A 25861-nucleotide genomic window follows, 5' to 3' on the forward strand; every position below is an offset into this window, starting at 1 on the left:
TCGAGGCCAGCGCATCTCACGGACACAGCAGCACTGATAGACCATCATGTCTCAAGGTATTACATTATTATCTGCTACCTTGTGTTAGGAATCCAGACTTAAACTTCCGCCTGTTTATGACTATTGTTATTCCTGCATTACACTAGGCTATTACCGGACACCAGCAGCTGCTAGCAATACAGCCTGTTTACTCTTGTTATTATTCTATTGCAGCAGGGCACTATTACATACCATCAACTTTCCATAGCTATCTATGGGCAGGATGGCAGCCTCTATTCTAGCTGACTGCATTAATTTAATTATATAGAGGCAGACCTCTAATTAGAGATTACTGTGCAACTCTTTGATCTGGATACTATATGTGTTGCTGCGTCCATTGAGACACGTTTTTTGCTATCTTTTGGCACCACATTTTTGTCATCCTTATGGTGCCAACTACCTTTTAGCTGTACTCTACCAATTATACCCTCTATTTTGTATTCCTGTTGTACTGTGTGATACATGTCTAATAAAGATATTTTGTTTAACGATATTAACCCCTCCTTGCTTTCTTTGGGTTCCCTTGATATAGATCTTCTATTACTATAGTGTTGTGTATTATCACTGCATAGTATCATTATTACATGGACCCAAATTGAGTTCCGCTCCTAAGGAGCATTTTTCTCTTTGGCGAAGAGCGGACATGTCTGAATACCGATTAGCTAGATGGACAACCCTGGCTGCTGCATTAAGGATGGACTGGAGAGAAGAAATTCAAGTAACAGGGAAGCCAATTAATAGAGCATTGCAGTATTCCAGATGGGAGTGGATCAAGGTTACAGTGAGGGTTATTGTTGTTTCCATGGTGAGAAAAGGGCGCATTGTAGATATGTTATTTAGGTGAGAGTGGCAAGAGCGGGCAAGAGATTGTATATTGGATGTGAAGGAGAGATCAGTTTCAAACATAACACCCAGGCAGCGTGCCTGCTGTGGGGGTGTTATTATGGTGCACCCATACAGAGGGAAATGTCAGGGAGGTTAGTAGACGGTGGGAGCAGAAGAAGAAGTTCAGTTTTGGAGATGTTGAGTTTCAGATAGAGAGGGGACATGATGTTGGAGACTGCGGAGTACTCTGGGGGTAAGGTCAGGAGATGACGTGTTTAGTTGTGTGTCATCAGCGTAAAGATAGCACTGAAAGCCAAATCTGCTGATGGTCTGTGCAATTGGGGCTGTGTAGAGAGAGTAGAGAATGAGGCCAAGGACTGAGCTCTGAGGTACCCCAACAGCGAGAGGAAGAGATGTGAAGTGGAGCCAGCAAACAAAACACTGAAGGAGTGGTCAGAAAGATAGGAAGAGAACCAGTGTCCTTAATGCCTAATGACTGGAGCTTAGAGAGTAGGAGACGGTGGCCAACAGTGTCGAAAGCTGCAGAATGGTCAAGAAGAATGACTGTGGTCACCATTACATTTTGCTGTCAGAAGGTCATTGGTCACTTTGATGAGTGCGGTTTCTTTCGAATGTAGGGGGCGGAAGCCAGACCGTGTAGGGTCTAGGAGTGAGTGAGTGAGTAGAGAGATAGCAGGTAAGGCAGGAGAAGACCAGGCGCTCCAAGAGTTTAGAGATGAAGGGGAGATTGGAGACTGGTCTGTAGTTATTTCTGCAGGATAGGTTGAGAGCGGATTTCTTTAATAATGGAGTAATGATAGAGTGTTTTAAGGAGATGCCTGAGGAGAAAGAGAGATTAAAGATTGGAGTTAGGAGAGTTGTGATGATGGGAGAGAGAAACTGGAGGAGATGAGATGGAATGAGGTCAGTAGTGCATGCAGTCGGACAAGAAGAATTGAGGAGCCTGGAAACTTCTTCTTCTGTGATGGGATCAAATGTGGAGAATGAGCCAGGGAAAATGCAGGGAGGGATGGGAGTCACTGAACTTTGTGGTTGTGGAGCGCTCGCCAGGGCCGTGGGGATACTTGGTACCGACTCGGTTCTTAAAAGTATGTGTCATAGCAATAGTTACCCAGTCCATGGCCCTGGGCCTCCAATAAAAGAGTCAATGTAATAAAAGGAGAATTGTTAATGTTTGTGATGCCACCTGTGGTACTTTGCAATAAAGGTGTCAGTCGACGCTGCTTCAGAGTCCCCTGGGGCTGATGGTGATGCATCAGAGTTGGTACAGCTCTCCACATGCAGAACTAAACCCCAGGGCAACTGTGTGGATAGGTGATGTGATGATGGTGATTGTGTAGGCCGCGCAGGTGTTGTAGAAAGGACACAAGGACAGCAAGGTGCCATTTCCAATGTTTTACTCACAGTTCTCTAGTCCACAAAACGCAAGTCTGATGCTGTGTTCTTCAGGTTTTCTTAAGGTTAGTTTTCCAGCAAACTCCCAGGTAGATTGGAATGCCCCTTTCCAGGACTCCATTCGTATGGCTTTCTCTGGCTGTCTCACTACACTGGCTTTCCTCTTCTCCTGCTCAGTGCCTAACCAACAGTGTCCCAAGCCAGCAGCCATGAACCTGGTTGAGTGACATTCTCTGTTTTCCCTAGATCTTATGTGGCTGCCTTTTTGACAAAGTATGGGTGGAGGTGGCTGTGCTTCTTCCAAAAGCCACTGCCTCTGGTTTCTTAGCTGAACTTGAAGTATTCCACTAAGTTGGGGCCGGTCCCTTTGCCTGAGACCTGGTCCCTCCACTCTGGATGCGGGCCCCACAGGTGGCTTCTGCACTACCTGTGCCCCTAGGACCCCTTCTTCCTCTCTGGAGCTTTCTTCTATCTTTCTCTCACACATCTTTGTTCCATCTGTCAGGAGCTGCAGATCTGCACGTCTGCTCAGCTCCACTTCCCTCTCAAAACTGCTCTCTGCTCTGTTCTTCCTAGTTAGTTCCTCCCCTACTGTACCTACCCCCTAACTCCCAACACCCATTCCTATCCAGCCTGGGATAAGGCCTTCCTCTCTAAGGGTACACCCAGATTCCCCGACTGAACTAGTGTGTGTTGGATGTGAGTAGTGTAGGATGTGAGTCCTGGGTAGTGCTCCCTCCTTACCTGAGAGTGGGATACCATACCTCTGGGTGAGGTGCAGTACCTCTGTGGCAACTGGACCCCAGGGGCACCACAGTTGGGATGGATGTTATCTATTTTCTCTTTAAAGTGGGAGGCCAGGTCATCAGCACAAATGTCTGTGATAGGGACTTGTGCTATTGGTCTTAGGAGTGAGTGAAAGGTGTCAAAATGTTTCCTGGGTTTATTGGATAGTGAGGAGATCAGGGTGTTGTAGTAGGTCTGTTTGGTGAGGTGAAGGGCAGAGTTATAGGTTTTTAACATAAAATTGAAGTGAATGAAGTCTTCTGGTGTGTGAGTTTTCCTCCATAAGTGTTCAGCACTCCTTGAGCATCGCTGGAGAAATCGAGTTTGCAATGTGAGCAAGGACTGTTTTACTCTGTGCTTGAAGGTTCTGAGGATGAGGTGCGCTACTTGGGGTCCAGGGTGCTTCTTATAGTGTCATTGTAGTGGTGTACAGTAGTGTTGAGCGATACCGTCCGATACTTGAAAGTATCGGTATCGGATAGTATCGGCCGATACCCGAAAAATATCGGATATCGCCGATACCGATATCCGATACCAATACAAGTCAATGGGACATCAAGTATCGGAAGGTATTCTCATGGTTCCCAGGGTCTGAAGGAGAGGAAACTCTCCTTCAGGCCCTGGGATCCATAGGGATGTGTAAAATAAAGAATTAAAATAAAAAATATTGACATGCTCACCTCTCCGGCGGCCCCTGGACATCACGCTGCTAACCGGGAGGCTTCTTTGTTTAAAATGCGCGCCTTTAGGACCTGCGAATGACGTCCCGGCTTCTGATTGGTCGCGTGCCGCCCATGTGACCGGCACGCGACCAATCAGAAGCCGCAACGTCATTCGCAGGTCCTCAATTCCTAGAATTAGGAGTTTTTGTGAATGAGAATGACGTCGCGGCTTCTGATTGGTCGCGTGCCGGTCACATGGGCGGCACGCGACCAATCAGAAGCCGGGACGTCATTCGCAGGTCCTAAAGGCGCGCATTTTAAACAAAGAAGCCTCCCATTTAGCAGCGTGATGTCCAGGGGCCGCCGGAGAGGTGAGCATATCAATATTTTTTATTTTAATTCTTTATTTTACACATTTCTATTGATCCGATACCGATACCCGATATCACAAAAATATCGGCCGATACCCGATACTTGCGGTATCGGAATGCTCAACACTAGTGTACAGCCAGATCAGGACAGGAAAAAGAGGAGATTGGGGACAGTGATGAGTGTAGGGAGTCTTAAGGTGTATGAGGGTTAATGGCTTGTAGATTTCTGAATGTATAGTAGGTAGGAGTGTGCTGGGGTGAGCGAGGATTTGTAAGCGTGAAGGAGAGAATGTTGTGGTCAGAGAGGGGAATTGGTGAGTTATTCAGGTAGGAGATTGAACAGAGCCGGACAAAGACCAGGTCAAGGGTGTTACCGTCCTTCTCTGTGTTCAAGATTGAGAGCTGTGAGAGGCCGAGAGAAGTGGTTAGTGATAGAAGCAGGAATGCAGATGTGGAAGTGGGGCTGTTAATGTGGATGTTGAAGTCTCCCAGGATAAGGATTAGGAGTTCTGAGGATATGAAGTGTGGCAGCCTGGCTGAGAAATGGTCCAGGAAGTTGGTGGGTGAGCCTGGGGCTGGTATATGACCGCTGCTCTGAGGCAGAGGGAATGGAAGAGCCTAATGGCGTGGACCTCAAAAGAAGGGAATGAGAGTGATGGAACTGGGGGGATGACCTGGAAAGGGCATTCTGGGGACAGGTCTGTTTGTGGGTATCAGGGAATGGGAGAATTGTAAGCCACCATAGGAAATGGCAGCAGGGGAGACTGTGTCAGAATCCTGAATTCAGGTTTCACTGAGGGCCAAGAGATTCAGAGAGTTGCTCAGAAAGTAGTTATGCAGGAAATGAAGCTTATTGCATTCAGACTGTGGATTCCAGAGGGCACAATTGAAAGAGGTATATGAGGGAGTGCAGGTAATATTAATAAGATTAGTATGGTTTCGATATGAGGTAGGGTAGGGGTTGAGGTTGTTGGATTGTGGACTGTGGTTGGTGAGATGTCCCCCAAAATCAGTAGGAGTAGGGTGATAAAGAGCAAGTAGGTTTTGGAATTGTAGACAGTTTTTTTGTCCAATTTGTTTGTGCAAGATGGCTAAGGTTTTTCAGGAAGATGAGAAGTGCATGGGAGCTGTAAATGGGAGAGTGAAGTATAGAGGGGCTGATATGTATGGAGGGGGATGGCGTGGTGAACGTGGATGGCAAAGGAACATAGGAAGATAGGAATAAAGCACATTGATAGAATGGAGAGCAAAGAGTGGGTTACCTGAGTCCTGCCCTGGCTAACTGCCATGGAATAACTGCCTTTTGCTTGATGCTTAGCTTCTGTGATGCTTTGCTTATGGGATGCCTGCGTGCACCCCCACTGCGTACACCCCTTACAATGCTTCTAAATTTATAGGCCACAATACATGGTCAGGAGAGAGGGATTGTTGGAGCTAGTGTGGGATAAATTAGCAACAGCTGCTCAACATATCCTGGTGTGGATAGATGATCAAAGACACTTGTCCTGATTCCATTTCTGTGCTATAACACTTCTAGCAAGATAACATCTTCAGTGACCCCCCCCCCCCCATGGATATACAACAGTGAGTACTGAGAACAATGCAGCAGATGAATAATAGCAAATATTCAGTAAGAACAGTTCATTAAAATATGTTGCAGGTGATATGCTGCAGATGAGACAGCAGACAGAAGTTGAATGATCTGATTACCATTCAGGCTGCTTGCTGACATAGAATGGAGTGAAAACATGCAGGGTGGATCAGTGCAGAAGTTGAATGATCTGATTACCTCAAGCAATCTTTTATGTGAGCACGACTGCACAAACGAGGTCTAGCTGCTGTGCTAACAGAGGGTGGAGTAGGGTGAGCATGACAAGCTGCTGGATTGTGAGAGAGATGCAGGCAGAGATATTATGGTGGATTGAGAAAGATTGGGTGTGCTTGGTATCTAAGACCAGTCAAAAATAGCAGGCATGTCCATTTACATATCAGCTGATGGGCTCTCACTGACCCTGAATGTAACAGGTTAACAAGTGGAGGCAAAAGACCTCTGTGACAACCATTGCCACGTTGAAGGAGCAGGAAGTATCAGAAAATGTGATTGATGGGTTGGAAGGTGGTCGGTGGGCCCCGCTAGTCTGAATTTTAGCACAGTGACATTCCCAGATAAACACATGTTGATTGCGTATGTGCCAGTTCATGCATGTAGTACTCAAATTATTGCATTTTTTAAACTCTACTCTATCGTTTTTAACAAAGTTGGGAGATAACGTGATTTTGTGTCATTTTGAGCGGTCTGAAAAAAACACCCAAGTTAGGCAACAGCAGACTCGCAATTGCTGCTGGCCACTGATAAACTTGGGGCTGATGATTCATTGCTTGTCGTGGTTGCATAACTCTGTGTCTGTGGGAAGCCACAATGTAACCTCCTCTTCTTCCTCCTCCTCTTCTGTGAGCTACTCAGCTGCATACCTCTGGGTTTACACCAAGTGTGATCTGCTATCGCATCGTTATTCTCTCTGTTTTCCCACTCCTCACCTTGAGAGTCACCGTCCTCCTCTTCCTGCCCTGAGAACACAGTACAGTCCACGTGATGTTTGTGATATTTCATCCAAGAAGTAGGCTGTGCTTAGAAAATATATAAAGATGTTACAAAATGGGAAAAAACAGTACAGCATATACACTTGCATAAAATAAAAAGGAATAACAAAACAAAAACACTAAACCTATGTCATGTTAATGTCACAGATCGTAGTGGAGGGACTAACTTATTTTTGGGAATTGGTATAGAATCACAGAAAACTGTGTCTTCCAGGATTAACAATGACAAAAACTCAAAATCTTTTTTTTTATTGGGTAAATACCACGCCTGCATACCTTTACTTTGTGAGCTCATATGTGGGCTGGTCATTGGATATGGCTAGGGTCTCAAAAATTAAAAGATCTTCAACTTTCAGGACATCTTCACCAGTGTGGGTTCGTGGAAGGAGATATTAATGTCATATTTTCTATTATGATTTTAGCTTTCCATAGATTGTAAACATGGCATATATATTTTCATCCCTCTGCCCAGTGATGTAAGCCAGTGTGTTACATTCTTACATTCGCTACTTCTTCATGACCCTGGAAATATGTCTGCCATAACTGTAGGACCTTTGCTGTTCACAAAAAAAATATTCATAACTGGAATCGGGACTCACAACAGCCTGTTTGCAGTTTTGTTACATGAGGGGGCAAGGGCCGCCCATAAGGCATTAACACAAGTCATAAATCTAGCTCCTTCCAAATCCTTCTGCAAGCTGTGCCAGGATTTTGTGTCTGCAATCAATCAGAAAATGGACTTTAGTTACCTGTTTGTAGCAGGAGATTTCAGTAGCACATGGGTAATGTAAAGTTGGGATCATGAAGAGTTGGGGTCATGTGGCGTTCAATGGAGTGCCAGCATGTATTCCTTCAATTCATGATGAAACTAAGCTTTGAGCCTTAATATAAGGATGACACTCCATCCTCCTGAATCAGGCATGGATCTGGAGCTGACATTCAATTACCTCTGGCTGATGCTAATTATTAAGTTGAGCCCACTAGTTGCTTGTGTGATGCCTGACTGTCCATTATCCACTTTCTCCACTATTCTGCTGCCACCAAAACTGATAGTTCACACTTAGCTTGGCATCTACTCCCTATTCATCATCTCATCTATGGTATATTGTAGTACTGCTGCTGGGGCTACCATTTGCTGCCATGCACTGCTTCACATCTTTTTGAATGCCCCGTCATAATTCTTTATGGTTTGACCACTGCTACTGCACAGCCACACGAGCCATATATCTCCTGAATGCTCACTGTGTTTTATAGCTATAATGAAGAGTTGATGTGAAGTGTACTGTCTTGAGGGTGTGCATTAATGAAAGAGCTTACAAAATATGCCTAATTTTGTTAAAAACTTTTTGTCTATCCATTTCTTCTTCATCATGCTTACTATGCATGCACCAACCCAGGGAATGATGACGCTTTCACTAGATCATGAGCAAAAGAAGCTGATGTTTGAAAGAAGAGTGACCTGTCAATCACTGATTGGAGACAGTTGGTGGGCAGGGAGAATTCGGAAAGAGGCAGCAGTCAGATCATTCAGCAGACAGCTGCCTAATATGTATGGGGGCTTGTCAGATGAAAAAGGGCAACAGTATTTTGTGGATGAACTTTCCCCCTCCCCCAGACACTAAATCATTTACTGCCTGTCCTCACTCCTTGACATCTGCAGAGGGAAGGTGTAGAAGAATATTCATGTCAAGGCCCTACTACCTGACAGGTCCCACCGATCTATCTCTGTTGAAGGCAGGTTTACCACTGTTTTACTCTTCTGTTTTGTTAGTTGATCAACTGTAATAGGATATTGCAAAATATGGGTGTAATTATCCTTTAATTACTCATTTGACAAGTATAATTACTATTACTAATTCAATTGCAACATGCTAGAAACTGAAGATATAGATGATTTAGTTTTCTCAGTATAATGAACCTGTAAACAATGCGTTAAGAATATTGACTTCAGTTATTGTTTTTTTTTGTTGCTGTTCTATTTTATTTCAACTTTTCTTTTCATTTCATTTTCATTTCATTTTCATTTATTCTTTTCACTTTATGCAGTTAATAGCCCTCTGTGTCTGTACTGCTACATACTTAGGCAGTTAACTGGTTCGTGCAGCTTTACATGAACACCTGAGCCTTACACTATGGCCGGTCCGAATAACTAAAGCAATTGTTACCATCCACCTCTCGTGTCTCCCCTTTTCCCCATAGTTTGTAAGCTTGCGAGCAGGGCCCTCATTCCTCCTGGTATCTGTTTTGAACTGTATTTCTGTTATGCTGTAATGTCTATTGTCTGTACAAGTCCCCTCTATAATTTGTAAAGCGCTGCGGAATATGTTGGCGCTATATAAATAAAAATTATTATTATTATTATTATTATTCATTTAAGTAAAGCATAATCAAAGTATAATAAACAAATAATTATAAAATGTTCTTTTACACGGTGCACGGGAGTATGATGAGCCAAATTCACTGAGGTGCATTCATTTGAAACATCTTTCAACTGCCATGTGCCACCACAAGAAATGTACTTCAGTAAAGCGCTATAAAGCATATATGTCATACTCTATGTTACTTTTGTGGCATAAATTATGATTAATTAGTTGAACCCTTCATCACTTATCTCCGCCCGCTTTTTTAACCCTGCTGTTGTCTTCGGTCAAAAATTTTAAGGTGATCTCGCGGTAGTACTACACCCCAAGCAGGCTGGCACACATGGGATCAACAAATTCCTCCCAATGTTGGAGAGGATGCAGTCAAAAAGGAGACATGATGCACATATTCTGGAGCTGCCCAATAGTGAACCCTCTCTGGAAAAAACTTTCTAGAGAAGTCATCAGCAAACTTACCAATGCTCCCTTCACTTTACAACCTCAAAATGCTCTGCTGTCTATTGGACTTGATCAGCTCGACCATAACTTAAAATTAACTATAATTCATTTATGTCTTGTGGTGAAGAATTATATTGCTTTTCATTGGAAGAGTCAACAGATACCATCATTAAAAGATATCATACTAAGAGTTTCTCAGCACAGATCCCATGAGTTTCATTTTTCAATAGCGAATAACCAGTGTCTAAAATTCATGAAAAAATGGTCCAGATGGGACGAAATATTCCCTACCCCGATTACTTGAAGTGTTAGTCAAGTTCAGGCTCCATTTATTAATCATAAAGTGATTACCTTGATTCCTGTTTTATGTGGTCCTAATTTACACTCTTGGTTTCATTTCAAGACGTTTATTAACATGCTTGTAAAAATCTGTATATAGTTCTTGTTATCATACTTGTCCTATGCAATATTACTGTATGATCATCATTATACCCCATTGTTAGGGGTTTGTCTCTCCCTGCCTCCATACTCCTCCCCCTCCCCTCCTGATTTGTCCCTCCCGGTTAAAGTTTAAAATTTAATAAAATATTTTGAAAGCAAAAATGACCGACCTTGAACTTCAATATTCTTTAAAATATTCAAGATGCGGCTCTGAAACCCGTGGCCGACCGACCCATCCTCATTTAAGTCAATCAACCACAAGTTTCAGAAACGCATCTTGAACACCCCAAAAAATACCAAAGTTCAAAATTGGTCTCCCCAGACCGAAGACAACAGCAGGGTTAAAAGTTGGTAAAGTTAGGTTAGACTTGCATAAGAACACCAAAAGTCAAAAAGTTTTTGTGCAACTGTTGCAACACAAAATTCTTATAACTTTTCAAAAGAAAATCAACTGAAAATTGTTTCATTTGACCCCTTAGTATTTTAATGTAATACAATTTTCACCATGTATGAAAACTATCAGTACATAAAACATTCTTATATATGTAGCATAATTCATTTACATGTTATTATTTATTAAAATGTATTTTCAGTATAGCATGGTATCAGCCAGGAGTTCAGGCTGTTGAGTGCAAAGAGAGTTAAGTAGACTCAATACAATTGCAATAAACTAATATCTGTCTGGGTTTTCATTTTCTTTATCAGGGTCCTTATATACTGTCATTTTTTTTCTTCACAAATCAACAATGTGCAGAAAAATGAGAAACTTTTTCATCTACTTTTTTCATTCATTTCTCAAAATGTTCAATTCATGGGTAAAATCTGTCTTCAGTGAAGACAGATTTTCCTATTATTGATATAGGAGATGAACGTTGGTGCTCAAAGCTTTATGGAGAGCTGCAAAGGATTGTGCACACGTTGCAGATTTGTCATGTTTGTTTATTGCTTTTTTCAGCTCAGATATGTCACAAAACCTGAAGAGTATAAACATAAGGATTAATGACCTCGGCTTTTCTACAAAACCTGAAGAATATCCTGAAGCCAGCAAAAGGAATGAGAATTCTGAAGCCTCATGCACACTTTTCTATGACAAAAATGCATGTAAAAAATGTGGCAAAAAATTATATAAAACTCCTGCCTTGATGCATTCCAGTCTTCATGTATTCCCTCACAAAGTGACACAGAAAGATACAGGACATTTCATTATACAATGATTAGACCCAATTGACAGCGATGTCCTTCTGAAAAACAAATTTAATTTACAGGCAAATGAGCTACTTGCGTACTGGAGCATAGTCAGTTGGTTCCCGAATGTAGACATAGCCTTGGTTCTGATTAAACCTTGACTAGACAGAACACCTGAAAAGAGCAGATGTCATTTCTATCCACTTTTTAAAATTGGTTTCCACTGGATACCATGAAAAATACTGACACAATGTTGCAGCTGATTGAGTTGATATAAACATCCTCTAGGACATCTAGTGTTGATTGGTTAATAACCATCTGGATAAAATAAAATCACAGACAAATCTTATTTTGCATCTGGTTGACCTCCATAAAAAACAACGCTATTTTGTTTTTACATATTCCTTTGTGAGTATGTTAAATGTTGTACTCATATCTCTGTGTGGCCACAAATTATATAACTGCATATATATTTTATTTCATAGGTTCTAAAGAAAACCAGACCATAGCTTGTTATAACATCGTGTCCAATTTGTGATTTCCCAAATAAACACATTTTTGCCTTCTAGAAATGATTCTCTATTTTAGGCATTTGTCCTGACATTGAAACGGCATTTTATAATGAGCCATTGTATAAGCAACAACTGTGAACTCCAATCCAGTAAATTACCAATTAAGCAAAAGAAAACCAATCCTAAAAGCTATTTGAATGTATGATTTAAAATATGTGATTTTCTTAAAACACTGTAAATTTCTTATAATTTCAGGAATGTACCGCATAGCTTTCAAAAATACCGTCAAAGATGGTCACTAAATGCAGCAGAAGACGACTTTGATCTAAAGGACAGAATACTTACTACATTGATGATAACAGCTTGCTGTGTCCTACCATAATTTGTTTGAGGTTCTTTGGCCACACTTGAGGTAATGATTTTGAGGGTTTATCCTCCATTCATAATCTGTGTATGTCGTCAGGACATTTGAAGGACATTTAAGAAGGTAAAATAGGTGGAATAGATTCAGTCTTGTGGAAATTGAGGGCCAAATGTCAGCTCGAAATGGGCTTGCCTTCTGCTTGCCTTTGGTCCTTCGGAATACAGTCTTCCTTTTGCAGCATTTCTTAGAACCTCAGATAATCTGGTTGGGTAAAATAAGCCAGTGTTCAACAAATGAACAGACTGGAACCAATCCAACTTAACTATTTGCTAGACTGCTAACTTGCAGCAATTACTAACATCTGCTATTTTGGTCATATAAATATACAATATCATTAATGCTTTGTACCAGTGGCAGAGGGAGACTGAAGAAGGTTAGTGTGCAAGGGATAGCACATGGGCCCCTTTTTACGTGCCTGCGACAAAAGCTGCTTACTTCCTGTTTTTTTCTTATTTTGACCATTTTTCTTTGTCAGAAAAAAACCCAAAATGTATTGCTTTGAAATTTGGAGACATGTTGTCAGAAGTTTATAGACTTAATGAACAATATACATTTTACTCAAAAACTTAATTGTAAAGAGAAAAATCAGACAAAGTGAACATTTTGCAGTGGTCTCTTAATTTTTTCCAGAGCTGTATATGTGCTGAGATGGATCTCAAGAGTAAAATGTATGGCCGGAGTACTTAACAAACTACAATTAAGCCATCTACAGGAGACTACATGTATAATAGTAGGGTTGAGCGAAACGGATCAGTCATTTTCAAAAGTCGCCGACTTTTGGCAAAGTCGGGTTTCATGAAACCCGACCCCTGTGTGGGGTTGGCCATGCGGTACGCGACTTTCGCTCCAAAGTCGCGTTTCAATGACGCGAAAAGGGCCATTTCTCAGCCAATGAAAGTGGACGCAGAGTGTGGGCAGCGTGATGACATAGGTCCTGGTCCCCACCATCTTAGAGAAGGGCATTGCAGTGATTGGCTTGCTGTCTGCAGCGTCACAGGGGCTTTAAAGAGGCGTTCCCGCCGACCGCCATCTTACTGCTGCTGATCTGAGCCTAGGGAGAGGTTGCTGCCGCTTCGTCAGAAGCAGGGATAGCTTTAGGCAGGGTCCATTAACCACCAAACCTCTTGTACTGTAGCGATTTTATTATTATTATTATAATTATTATACATTTTTATAGCGCCATTTGTTCCATGGTGCTTTACATGTGAATACGGGGCAAATATAGACAAATACATTAAACATGAGCAGATAACAAGGCACACGAGTACATAAGGAGGGAGGACCCTGCCCGCGAGGGCTCACATTCTGCAGGGGGTGGGTGAGGATACACTAGGAGAGGGAAAAGCTGGCTGTGCGGCTGTTCAGTAGGTTGAGGATCACTGCAGGCTGTAGGCTACAGATTTCCACTGTTCAACACCACCTTTTGTTTGCAGGGACAGTGGAAGCTACATTTTTTTTTCCTCAGCGCTGTAGCTCATTGGGCTGCCCTAGAAGGCTCCCTGATAGCTGCATTGCTGTGTGTACACCGCTGTGCAAACCAACTGCTTTTTTCAAAGCACAAATCCTGTTGTTCCTTCCTTTCTGCACAGCTATCTTTTTTGTTTGTCCACACTTTTTATTTAATTTGTGCATCAGTCCACTCCTTATTGCTGCCTGCCATACCTGGCTGAGATTACTGCAGGGAGATAGTAATTGTAGGACAGTCCCTGTTTTTTTTTTTTTTTTTTTTTTTAATTCTCCCTAAAAAAATAAGTTGTGGGAGATTAAGATTGGCATTTCTGCTAGAGTGCCATCCCTGTTTGTGCCATCTCTCTCACATAGTGGGCCATAGAAAGCCTTTTTAATTTTTCTGTTTTTATTGGGGGGGTGTTTATAAATTCTCCCTGGAAAAAAAAACAGTGGGAGATTAATATTGGCCTTTGGGCTTGTGTGCCAGTCCTGAGTGTGCCATCTCTCTCTCAAATAGTGGGCCATAGAAAGCCTATTTTTTTTTTTTTTTTTTTTTAAATTTGGTTTCTAAATTCTCCCCTGAAAAAATAACAAAAAACCGTGGGAGATTAATATTGGCCTTTCTGCTTGTGTGCCAGTCCTGACTCCTGGGTGTGCCATCTCTCTCTCTCAAATAGTGGGCCATAGAAAGCCTATTTTTTTTTTTATTTGGTTTCTAAATTCTCCCTGAAAAAATAAAAAAAACAGTGGGAGATTAATATTGGCCTTTCTGCTTGTGTGCCAGTCCTGACTCCTGGGTGTGCCATCTCTCTCTCTCAAATAGTGGGCCATAGAAAGCCTATTTTTTTTATTTGGTTTCTAAATTCTCCCTGAAAAAATAAAAAAAACAGTGGGAGATTAATATTGGCCTTTCTGCTTGTGTGCCAGTCCTGACTCCTGGGTGTGCCATCTCTCTCTCTCAAATAGTGGGCCATAAAAAGCCTATTTTTTTTTATTTGGTTTCTAAATTCTCCCTGAAAAAATAAAAAAAAAACAGTGGGAGATTAATATTGGCCTTTCTGCTTGTGTGCCAGTCCTGACTCCTGGGTGTGCCATCTCTCTCTCTCAAATAGTGGGCCATAGAAAGCCTATTTTTTTTTATTTGGTTTCTAAATTCTCCCAGAAAAAATAAAAAAAAACAGTGGAAGATTAATATTGGCCTTTCTGCTTGTGTGCCAGTCCTGACTCCTGGGTGTGCCATCTCTCTCTCTCAAATAGTGGGCCATAGAAAGCCTATTATTTTTTTTTTGGTTTCTAAATTCTCCCTGAAAAAAAAAAGCAGTGGGAGATTAATATTGGCCTTTCTGCTTGTGTGCCAGTCCTGACTCCTGGGTGTGCCATCTCTCTCTCTCAAATAGTGGGCTATAGAAAGCCTATTTTTTTTTTGTTTGTTTCTAAATTCTCCCTGAAAAAATAAAAACAAACAGTGGGAGATTAATATTGGCCTTTCTGCTTGTGTGCCAGTCCTGACTCCTGGGTGTGCCATCTCTCTCTCAAATAGTGGGCCATAGAAAGCCTATTTTTAATTTATTTGGTTTCTAAATTCTCCCTGAAAAAATCAATTTTTTTAATTTGGTTTCTAAATTCTCCCTGAAAAAATAAAAAAAACAGTGGGAGATTAATATTGGCCTTTCTGCTTGTGTTCCAGTCCTGACTCCTGGGTGTGCCATCTATCTCTCTCTCAAATTGTGGGCCACAGAAAGCCTTTTTTTTTGGGGGGGGGGGGGTTTCTAAATTCTCCCTGAAAAAATCAATTTTTTTTAATTTGGTTTCTAAATTCTCCCTGAAAAAATAAAAAAAAAACAGTGGGAGATTAATATTGGCCTTTCTGCTTGTGTGCCAGTCCTGACTCCTCGGTGTGCCATCTCTCTCTCTCAAATAGTGGGCCATAGAAAGCCAAATTTTTTTTATTATTTGGTTTCTAAATTCTCCCTGAAAAAAATCAATTTTTTTTATTTGGTTTCTAAATTCTTCCTGAAAAAATAAAAAAAAACAGTGGGAGATTAATATTGGCCTTTCTGCTGGTGTGCCAGTCCTGAATCCTGGGTGTGCCATCTCTCTCTCTCAAATAGTGGGCCATAGAAAGCCTATTTTTTTTTTTATTTGGTTTATTTTTATTTATTTTTTTAATTCTCCCTAAAAAAATAAGTTGTGGGAGATTAAGATTGGCATTTCTGCTAGAGTGCCATCCCTGTGTGTGCCATCTCTCTCACATAGTGGGCCATAGAAAGCCTTTTTATTTTTCTGTTTTTATTGGGGGGGTGTTTATAAATTCTCCCTGGAAAAAAAAACAGTGGGAGATTAATATTGGCCTTTGGGCTTGTGTGCCAGTCCTGAGTGTGCCATCTCTCTCTCAAATAGTGGGCCATAGAAAGCCTATTTTTTTTTTTTTTTTAAATTTGGTTTCTAAATTCTCCCTGAAAAAATAACAAACAACCGTGGGAGATTAATATTGGCCTTTCTGCTTGTGTGCCAGTCCTGACTCCTGGGTGTGCCATCTCTCTCTCTCAAATAGTGGGCCATAGAAAGCCTATTTTTTTTTTTTGGTTTCTAAATTCTCCCTGAATAAAAAAAAGCAGTGGTAGATTAATATTGGCCTTTCTGCTTGTGTGCCAGTCCTGACTCCTGTGTGTGCCATCTCTCTCTCTCAAATAGTGGGCCACAGAAAGCCTATTTTTTTTATTTGGTTTCTAAATTCTCCCTGAAAAAAATAAAAACAAACAGTGGGAGATTAATATTGGCCTTTCTGCTTGTGTGCCAGTCCTGACTCCTGTGTGTGCCATCTCTCTCTCTCAAATAGTGGGCCATAGAAAGCCTATTTTTTTTTATTTGGTTTCTAAATTCTCCCTGAAAAAATCAATTTTTTTAATTTGGTTTCTAAATTCTCAATGAAAAAATAAAAAAAAACAGTGGGAGATTAATATTGGCCTTTCTGCTTGTGTTCCAGTCCTGACTCCTGGGTGTGCCATCTCTCTCTCTCAAATAGTGGGCCACAGAAAGCCTTTTTTTTTGGGGGGGGGGGGTTTCTAAATTCTCCCTGAAAAAATTAATTTTTTTTAATTTGGTTTCTAAATTCTCCCTGAAATAAATAAAAAAAAACAGTGGGAGATTAATATTGGCCTTTCTGCTTGTGTGCCAGTCCTGAATCCTGGGTGTGCCATCTCTCTCTCTCAAATAGTGGGCCATAGAAAGCCTATTTTTTTTTTTATTTGGTTTCTAAATTCTCCCTGACAAAATCCAAAAAAACAGTGGGAGATTAATATTGACATTTGTGCTTGAGTGACAGTCCTGCGTGTGTGGCATCTCTCTCATTTGGTGCCACCGAAAACAGAGTGTGTAACATTGTGCCTGATTTTCCTTGCGGTCTCACCCACCTGTAAAAGGATATCTAAATCATACTGAAGTTATAGCTCACCGTGTAAGTTGTTTGACAGCAACAAATACCGTTACTTTGGTTACGTTTTTAAAACAATGAGGAAGTCTGGTGGAAGAGGTCGTGGCCGTGGGCATTCATTGTCAGCTGGTAATGATGGTAGTGGTAGTGGAGCATCAGGTGGTCGTGGGAAAAAAAATATTGCACCTAAGTCTGGAGCTGTGGAGCCAGGTTCGTCGTCTGGCTACACAAGGCCTCGAACGCTCCCTTTTCTGGGAGTAGGAAAACCGCTTTTAAAGCCGGAGCAGCAAGAGCAAGTTTTGGCTTACCTTGCTGACTCAGCCTCTAGCTCTTTTGCCTCCTCTTTTGAAACTGGTAAATGTAAAAGCAGCGCGTAGTTAGTGGATGTTCACGGTCAGGGACAAGTCGCTTCCATGTCCTCTTCAGCAAAAACAACAACAGAGAAGGATGCAGCAGGCGACACAACGGGTTACTCCTTGGAGCTCTTTACACATACCGTCCCTGGCTTAGAAAGTGAAACAGTTAACAGGCCATGCCCATTACGAGTTGAATCTGACATGGAGTGCACTGATGCACAGCCACAGCCAGACTACTATGCTGGTCCTTTGACTCAGACCACAACATTGCCCTCGCAGGGTACTGATCCAGAATCAGACCCTGATGAGACTATGTTGCCCCGTCACGAACGCTATACCACCGACTTACACGGTGACACAGACGAAGTTGCACACGAGCTAGAAGAGGAGGTTATAGATGACCCAGTTGTTGACCCCAATTGGCAGCCATTGGGGGAACAGGGTGCAGGCGGCAGTAGTTCTGAAGCGGAGGAGGAGGGGCCGCAGCAGGCATCAACATCGCAACAGGTTCCATTTGCCGGGCCCGTAGATGGGACAAAACGCGTGGCAAAGCCAAAACCTGTTGGAGGACAGCGTGGCCATCCGGTTAAAGCTCAGTCTGCAATGCCTGAAAAGGGATCCGATGCTCGAAAGAGTGCAGTCTGGCATTTTTTAAACAACATCCAATTGATCAGCGCAAAGTCATCTGTCAAAAATGTTCAACTACCTTAAGCAGAGGTCAGAATCTGAAAAGTCTCAATACAAGTTGCATGCATAGACATTTAACCACCATGCATTTGCAAGCCTGGACTAACTACCAAACGTCCCTTAAGGTTGTAGCACCCTCGGCCAATGAAGCTAGTCAGCAACGCTACATCCCTTCCGTCACTGTAAGGCCACCATTTTCCGCACCACCTGCAGTATCTGTGCAGGTTTCTTTGCCAGGCCAAAGCAGTCAGGGTCAGGGAATCACCAGTTTCGTAGTAGGAAACACTGCATCTAGGGCACCGGCGGAAACAATATGGTCTCCAACCGTATTGTAAGTCTGCCATGTCCACCAGCACACCCGCTAGTTCCACGATCTCCAGCTCTCCAGTCCAGCTCACCCTAAATGAGACTCTGGTTAGAAAAAGGAAGTACTTATCCTCGCATCCGCGTACACAGGGTTTGAACGCCCACATAGCTAGACTAATCTCGTTAGAGATGATGCCCTACCGGTTATTTGAAAGCGAAGCTTTCAAAGCCCTGATGGACTACGCTGAACCACGCTACGAGCTACCCAGTCGACACTTCTTTTCGAGAGAAGCCATCCCAGCCCTCCACCAGCATGTTAAAGAGCGCATCGTCCATGCACTCAGGCAATCTGTGAGTACAAAGGTGCACCTGACAACAGATGCATGGACCAGTAGGCATGGCCAGAGACGTTATGTGTCCATCACGGCACACTGGGTGAATGTGGTGGATGCAGGGTCCACAGGGGACATCAATTTCGGGACAGTTCTGCCTAGCCCACGGTCTAGAAAATAGTTGGCTGTAGGCGTTCGCACCCCCTCCTCCTCCTCCTCCTCGTCTTCCTGCAGAAGCGAGAGCTCGTCCACAGACCGCAGTCGCCCAACCACTCCATCCGCAGCTGCCACTGTTGCACACCAGTTGTCCCATTATGGGGCAGCTACTGGCAAGCGTCAGCAGGCTGTATTGGCTATGAAGTGTTTGCGCGACAACAGACACACCACAGAAGTTCTGTCCGAGTTCTTGCAGAAAGAAATGCAGTCGTGGCTGGGCACAGTAGATCTTGAAGCAGGCAAGGTAGTGAGTGATAACGGAAGGAATTTCATGGCTGCCATCTCCCTATTCCCAACTGAAACACATTCCTTGCCTGGCTCACACCTTAAACCTGGTGGTGCAGTGCTTCCTGAAAAGTTATCCGGGGTTATCCGACCTGCTCCTCAAAGTGCGCGGACTTTGCTCACATATCCGCCGTTCGCCCGTACACTCCAGCCGTATGCAGACCTATCAGCGGTCTTTGAACCTTCCCCAGCATCGCCTAATCATAGACGTTGTAACAAGGTGGAACTCAACACTGCACATGCTTCAGGGACTGTGCGAACAGAGGCGGGCTGTTATGTTTTTGTGGGAGGATACACATACACGGGCAGGCAGTAGGATGGCAGACATGGAGTTGTCAGGTGTGCAGTGGTCGAAGATACAAGACATGTGTCAAGTCCTTCAGTGTTTTGAGGAATGCACACGGCTGGTTAGTGCAGACAACGCCATAATAAGCATGAGCATTCCCCTAATGCGTCTGCTGATGCAAAGTTTGACGCACATAAAGGATCAGGCGTCTGCAGCAGAGGAAGAGGAAAGCCTTGATGACAGTCAGCCATTGTCTGGTCAGGGCAGTGTACAGGACGAGGTAGCGGGCGAAGAGGAGGTGGAGGACGAGGAGGATGATGGGGATGAGTATATTTTTAATGAGGAAGCTTTCCCGGGGCCACTGGAAATTGGTGGCGTGGCAAGGCCGGGTTCTGGTTTTTTGAGGGACACAAGTGACGTAGATTTGCCTGAAACTGCCCCTCAACCAAGCACAACCGCAGATTTGACAACTGGAACTTTGGCACACATGGCGCATTATGCCTTACGTATCCTCAAAAGGGACACACGCATTACTAAAATGATGAACGATGACGATTACTGGTTGGCCTGCCTCCTTGATCCTCGCTATAAAGGCAAATTGCAAAATATTATGCCACATGAGAACTTGGAACTAATATTAGCAACCAAACAATCAACTCTTGTTGACCGTTAACTTCAGGCATTCCCAGCACACAGCGCCCGTGATCGTTCTCACACAAGCTGCAGGGGGCAGCAGACCAGAAGTGTTAGAGGTGCAGAAATCAGAAGTGGCGTTGGACAGAGGGGTTTTCTGACCAGGTTGTGGAGTGATTTTGCTATGACCGCAGACAGGACAGGTACTGCTGCATCAATTCAAAGTGACAGGAGACAACATTTGTCCAGTATGGTTACTAACTATTTTTCATCCCTTATCGATGTTCTACCTCATCCGTCATTCCCATTTGATTACTGGGCATCCAAATTAGACACCTGGCCAGAATTGGCAGAATATGCATTGCAGGAGCTTGCTTGCCCGGCAGCTAGTGTCCTATCAGAAAGAGTATTCAGTGCTGCAGGTTCAATATTAACCAAAAAAAGGACTCGTCTGGCTACCCAAAATGATGATGATCTAACCTTCATTAAAATGAACCACAACTGGATTTCGAATTCTTTTGCCCCACCTTGCCCGGCCGACACCTAGCTTTCCTATGAAAAGGTCTTGCCTGTGTACTACTCTGAATGACTTTACCAATCTCGTAATTTGCAGCAGCTGATTGTCCAGCATACGACATGTTTACACCTCCCTAAATGGCCAAACTCCCCACACGGGGCCGTGGTATCGCCACTTGGTGCAAGCACCCGTGAGAGTGCTGTTTGTCTGAAGAGGTGGGTGTGCCCGCTTTTGGTCGACGGCACTGCCACTGGGTCCCTCATAGTACAATAAAGTGTCTCTGGCGGTGGTGGTGCGCACCCAACGTCAGACACACTGTTGTAACATGAGGGGCCCTGGGCCTGTACCGCCGGCCACAAGAGAGTTCCCCCACCCCCAGCTCAAACATTGCTCTACCACTTGCACAATTATCTCTCACAGTTCCACCAATGTTTAGTCTATGCGCTGACATCCTTAAATTCCTGCCACTGACAATACCATTGTGTTGACATGTATGATGGTACTTAACATAGTCAGGGGCAGTGTCCTATATTTACCCAAGTAAATACTTTGCGCCAAATTACTAGGTCTGAAACTACGCAGAGGAGCCCACCCCTGTACCTAATGATTGCACCCTTTTGTGTTTTCATTTTGTTGTAATGCGAGACATTAACATGTATTTATTGTTTTGGACTACTAACTGGCAGACACTCATTACAATCGGCCTCCGTTGACAACACCAATGCTGCCTGTGTACCCCTGCAAGAGAATTCCAAGTGTCTACAGCAAAATTTTATTATGTTAGGCCTACTACGCCTGTCTGCGGTCCCTCCTTCCACTAGGCCTCCAGTGACCTGTCCACTGCTGGCCGTGTACCCCTGGAACCTATTTTAAAGTGCCTACAGCCTACTTTTCTTATGTTAGGCCTACTACGCCTGTCTGCGGTCCCTCCTTACACTTGTCCTCCACTGACCAGACCACTGCTGCCCGTGTACCCCTGGAACCAATTTTAAAGTGCCTACAGCCCAATTTTATTATGTTAGGCCTTCGAAGCCTGTCTGCGGGCCCTCCTTCCACTAGTCCTCCACTGACCAGACCACTGCTGCCCGTGTACCCCTGGAACCAATTTTAAAGTGCCTACAGCCATATTTTATTATGTTAGGCCTACTACGCCTGTCTGCGGTCCCTCCTTCCACTAGGCCTCCACTGACCAGACCACTGCTGCCCGTGTACCCTTGGAACCAATTATAAAGTGCCTACAGCCCAATTTTATTATGTTAGGCCTTCTAAGCCTGTCTGCGGTCCCTCCTTCCAATAGTTCTCCACTGACCAGACCAATGCTGGCCGTGTACCCCTGGAACTCAGCTGAAAGTGCATGGAGCCTACTTTTTTTCTTTGTTTTATATTTATAAAGCCCAGATGAACTACGCTGTACCACGGTTCAAGCTACCCAGTCGACACTTCTTTTGCGAGAAAAGCCATCCCAGCCCTCCACCGGCATGAAAAAGTCTGCATTGTCATAGCACTCAGGCAATCAAACAGTAGAAAGGTGCACCTGACAAGAGACGCATGGACCAGTAGGCATGTCCACAAAAATTTACGTGTCCATTATGGCGCGCTGGGTTAATGTGTTGGATGCATGGTCCACAGGGGACAGCCTACAAAGTCTGTCTGCAGTCCCTAATTCAAATTGTCCTCCGCTGACCACACCACTGCTGCCCGTGTACCCCTGGAACCAATTTTAAAGTGCCTACAGCCTAATTTTGTTATGTTAGGCCTACTACGCCTGTCTGCTGTCCCTCTTTCCAATACTCCTCCACTGACCACACCACTGCTGCCCGTGGACCCCTGGAACCTATTTTTAATTGCATAGAGCATCCTTTTTTTAATAGTAGGCGTACAAAGTCTGTCTGCGGGCCATAATTGAAATTGTCCTCCACTGACCAGACCAATGCTGCCTGTGTACCCCTGTAACCTTTTTTAAACTGCATTGAGCCACATTTTTGGTTTAAGGCCTACTACCTGTGTCTGTCTGCGCCACTCAATACAGCTGTCCTCCTTTGAAAAAAGCTGAGCGTCAATAGTCTTGTTTTCAGCCTCTAGGAATTTGAAAACTGCATTGGGGCTACTACTTCGGTAGGGCCTACTAACGGTGTCTGCCGCTCCAAGGTGTTCCCCAGGTTTCCTCACCATTGCTTCTATCTTCCGACTCTCGTTTAGTTTTTGTTGAAAACTACACTGCATTAGGCCTACAAATTGGGTATGGGGTGTAGAAACGGTGTGTTCCACTCAAAGGTGTTCCCCAGGTTTCCTCTCCATTGCTTCGATCTTCTGACTCTCGTTTAGTAGTTGTTGAGAACAACACTGCATTAGGCCTACTAGTTGGGTTGGGGCCTTCTATCTGTGTCTGCCGCTCCTTGCTGTTCTCCTACAGTGAACAAAGCTGTGCCGCCGGTTTACTACTGTTGCCAATTTTGAACTGCATTTAGAATACTTACTGATTTGGGCCTACTCTCTGTGTCAGCCTCTCATTCCAGTTGTCCTCCACTGAACAAAGCAATGCCCCCTGGTTAGTCCTGTTACCAATTTTGAACTGCATTTAGCCCACTTTATTCATTGGGCCCATATATGTTTCCCCCTCATCCTGCCCATTGTCCAGCCAGTGATAGATGAGTCTGCTGGTACATTGACCCATAACGCAACATTCCCCGTGCACGCTACACTGCAAGATTGTGACCCTGCTGAAAGTCAGGTCCCCCTTCCCGCATACCATACCACATTACACGGGGACAAAGAGGAAGGTGCAGATGAAGGTGCAGGTTCCTTCATCAGGTGGGGGGAGGAATAGTCGTTGGTGACGTCACTGGCACAGGGCCTCTCATAGTACACAAAAGTGTTGCTGCCGGTGGGAGGCGCCCCCGCCGTGCAAACACACCACTGTACTTTGAGGGGCCCTGTGCCAGTGCCAATGCCAACGAGTGGGCCCCCCCTGCTTGCTCAGGATCACAGCACTTGCAAAGTTGAAATACTTACCTCTCCCTGCTCCACTGCCGTGACATGGTCCAGATGTCCTTGGCCCACTAATTGCTTGAACCAGCCCTACCCCCCACAACTTTAGCCAAATGACCCCCAATTTCAAATGCCTTACAATTATTATAAGCTAAATTATGATTGACAAGCTTCAGTAGCAAGAATGGATGTTTTTGCCAATACAATGGGCTCTGTACATGTTTTCCTGGCCTCTACTCACTGCCGACTATGCTCCCCCATTGACTTGCATTGGGTTTCGTGTTTCGGTCGTTCCTCGACTTTTCGCGATAATCGGCCGATTCCACTCGACTCGACTTTTGAGATAGTCGGGTTTCGCGAAACCCGGCTCGACTCTAAAAAGGTCAAGGTCGCTCAACTCTATATAATAGATAAACACTCCTGGAGTAATTCCATGCAAAAAGCGCATCAGACAGTTTTTTTTTCCTCTTCATGTTCTCCATGCTTAGTGTGGCACATACAAAGATTGCGTAAACCTTTCCACTTCTTATCTGGTTTTAGGTGTAATTTTCATGTTGCCCACAACTGTTACATGCCGCAGGTGAGTTTGAATGAGCACCACATGCTTGAAACAAAGTTATATGCCTGCAATTTTTGAAAGGTAGCAACAATATTATCCTGCGCATTTTGGGAGTTTTATGTGAAATTATGTACAATTTGCTTTTTTTTCTGTTTTTTTTTTCTGTTGTTCCAATGCACAGAAAGGAAATACATAGGTGTATTAAAAAAATGTGTAAATGCAATAATTTTCTGGGAGAAATACTTCATTTTCTGGAAAAATTTCAAGGGTGCCAAAACTTTCGCCCATGACAGTATTTACTGATGATGATTCTCTTCATGCATTCATGTACTGTTGGTGGTTCCGGTGATTTACTCATGCACTGATGATGGCTCTCTTGGTGTATTTATGTATGGATGGAGGTTCTGGTGTTCTATTCATGTAGTGATGATAATTCTGCTGCTATATTGAATTACTGATAGTGGTTCTGCTAATGCATTAATGTACTAACAGTGGTTATGGTGATCTATTTATGTCCCGAAAATGGTTCTGATAATTTGTTCATGTACTGTTAGTGGTTTTGGTGCTGTATTCAAATATAGTAAGTACCCTTTTAATTTGCACCCCCGTGTTAAGTATGACAGTGTGGGCCTTCAAGCAAAAAAGGTTTGTACACCACTGCCTTAATTGTTTACTGTACAGGTGGAAAAAGCTATATTAATAGCAAGTAGCGTTCTATGTTAGGATATCTAGCAGTAATATTTTTAACATTTACTAAAAATCAACCCTGTTGAAAAAGCCATTTGGCGAAACGTGCGTTCGGGGGCTGTGAGAAGGAGGGGGTGCGCTTCCAGACACGTAAGATGGGTAAGCCTGCTCTGTGTTACCAGTGACATGCTGCTACTATTCATGCATATGGGATACCTGTGGGATCCTTTACAGCATATGTGCACTAGCGCTCTATAGCTATTTAAGGATACATAGGGAGCGTGTTACCCTTCCCTCCTCATTTTTCCGTCATGTTTCTTCCTTATTGTTCCTCCTTAGCTTGCATGGTGCATACAGCACTTGGTTGCAGCATCTGATCTATTATGTATATGTTTTGTTGTTATTTTTGGTCTTTAATAAAAATAAGATTGACATTTTTATAATAATTATGTCTTTGTGGACTTTATCACTCTATTCCTTTGTGTTAAAAACAAGAAGTATTAGTTTAGCAATAGGCTTAGTGGTGACTGTGAATATTGAAGGATTTTAGAATATACTCGTACACTGCTCAAAAAAAAAGAAAAAGGGAGCACTCAAACAAAACAATGTAAATTCAAGTCAATCGCACTTCTTTGAAATCAACCTGTCGGGTTATGAAGCAAAGCTAAAGTTGGATGAGCCTGTAATTTGATTTTCCACTTTGATTTTGAGTATCATTCCAAATCCAGACCTCTATGTGATATTAAAGTTGATCATTTTTAAGTTTTACTGTTCTCAATGAATTCCACTACGTGGTGAATAAAGATTTGCTACTGGAATATTTCACTTAGTGATATCTAGGAAGTGGGATTTTAGTTTTCCTTTTATTTATTTTTTTAGCAGTATATTTAGATAGATATCAGCTTTTATATCTACCGTATATACTCGAGTATAAGCCGAGATTTTCAGCCCACTTTTTTGGGCTGAAAGTAACCCTCTCGGCTTATACTCGAGTAATACCCAGGGGTCGGCAGGGGTGGGGGAGCGGTGACTGTCTAATAATACTT

The sequence above is a fragment of the Ranitomeya imitator genome, chromosome 4, assembly GCF_032444005.1.
Source record: "Ranitomeya imitator isolate aRanImi1 chromosome 4, aRanImi1.pri, whole genome shotgun sequence".
Taxonomy (NCBI): Eukaryota; Metazoa; Chordata; class Amphibia; order Anura; family Dendrobatidae; genus Ranitomeya; species Ranitomeya imitator.